Here is a 1,997-nt window from a genome sequence, read left to right as displayed (position 1 = left end):
TTGTTTATACATTCTGCTAATTCGGTAGAATACCATATCATTTGATTGATGAAGAGGATTGGAAGAAAGTATGATGATGACAAAGTTGATGAGTATTGGTATTCAATGGGCACTTGAATGAGTTAGACCTTGATAGTGTAATGTTGGTTTGATTATTTTGCTATCATGTAAAGTTGTACTAAAGTTCATGTATTCACCGAGCTACATCAGTTACACCGGGTGAATGGAGGACTATAGTATTGCCCTAGCTACTAATGCAATAATTGAGTGCTTGGAAAAGTAAAAATGAAGTTCAGTGTTAACTGAGTAATCTTAATTTTGCGCAATGTTTCTTGAGTGAAGTGATAATGTTCACCAAGTGGAGAGAAAAAAGAAAATATAAGATCTAAGGCTAACAAATGATGAGAATTGAGAATGTTCCAGAAGCTTAAAAGATAAGGATGAAGTTTGTTATGGGATCTATGGCTCGAATAATGCAAAGATGATTGTATGGAGAAGATTTGCTATTTTCAAAATGAGAACAAACTTTGAGGTGAAATAGTATTGACCGAATGACTAGATGCAATAAATATGAGATCTACGAGTGTAATTAAGCCAAAAAAAATCTAGGAGAATCTAAAAGGTAGAAGTGAAATATTAAAGGAGATGACTGAGACCATTTTTGGTTGATGATTGTTGTCGATGAAAAAGTGTGAACTATTGAAGGAGAAAGAAGTAGGAGAACCAAAAAGAACAGAGAAAGAAAGATTAAGCAAAGGAAATGCAAGGAGAAAGAGTAGTGTGAATTAGCTAGATAGAGACCAAAAGGAATAAAACTGAGTGAATTGGAGATATGAACAAGAAAAGGCAGTGATAAACCTAAAAAGATCATTTGACTATTAATAAACCTAAAAAGATCATTTGACTATTACTTTGTTGCCATTGAAGCAAAGAAAATCTCTTAACCGAGTGGACCTAACCAGTCTATGAAATCCTATATGGTAACATCGATTAGTGATGGTTGTAAGTCCTTTAAAGTAGACCACTCTTTAGAAATGTCAAGGAGTGAATAATTTCATGATGATCTTTGGTTAAAATCCTTTAACTAGGTGACACTAAAAATGCTCATGTAAACATTTTACAAGGTTTGATCCTAGCATAGAAGAGTGAATTATTTGGGTTGCCAGTCGTAGGTGGTTTTTTTCTTTACATGGTTTCCACATCAAAATTGTGTGATTGCTTATGTGTAGCAAAGTTTAATTTTATGTTTCAAGTTGCAACTCGATATAAGCTAAATAGTTATTTTGATACTCAATATAGTCATAAATAGTGAGATAACAGTTTGAAGTAAAAAGATCATAAGTGTGAATTGAGATATTTAATGTGGTTACTGAGTTATTGTTGTGAAAGTTTATTAAGTTGAAATGGTGATGAATTGCTCTTAAGGCCTGTGGGATAATTGGATGTAAGTGATTTGCACCCCATAACCCCCACCCCACTCTCAGTTATCTAACAATGCCATGAGCATATGTCACAGTAACTCCATCACCAACATCAGCGGCAAAGTTGGTTGAAGTCATTATAAAATCCCTAAAAATCCTGCAATAAATACAATAGATGCAAAACACAAAGATGGACTCAGAAAGAGAGTCGTACAACATGCAAAACCCTAACAAAGCATATCCAAAGCCATCCTCCATATAGAACCGAGGGAACAAATCTTTTCAGCCAAACAAAGACAAATATGGTGTAGATAAAATCAACATAAAGTCTACTAATTGTACTACAAGCCTTTCATAAGACACAATTATTGTCCCATGGTTTTCATATCAAGTCATACAATTATTATCTCCTACTTATCAATTGATGAGCTTAAGGGGCTTTCTAATGAATGGTTCGTAGGGTACGATACTTGGTGAAGTTTTTGCAAATGGGGTTGCAAGCTTTGGGTTTAACCATGGAGGAAACTCCATAGTTAAGTGCACTCAGGCTAGAGTAGTATTGGGATGGGTGACCTC

Source organism: Cupressus sempervirens, chromosome 7, assembly GCF_028749045.1.
Source record: "Cupressus sempervirens isolate cs-2001-9-10 chromosome 7, ASM2874904v1, whole genome shotgun sequence".
Lineage (NCBI taxonomy): Eukaryota > Viridiplantae > Streptophyta > Pinopsida > Cupressales > Cupressaceae > Cupressus > Cupressus sempervirens.
This window is presented reverse-complemented; position numbering follows the sequence as displayed.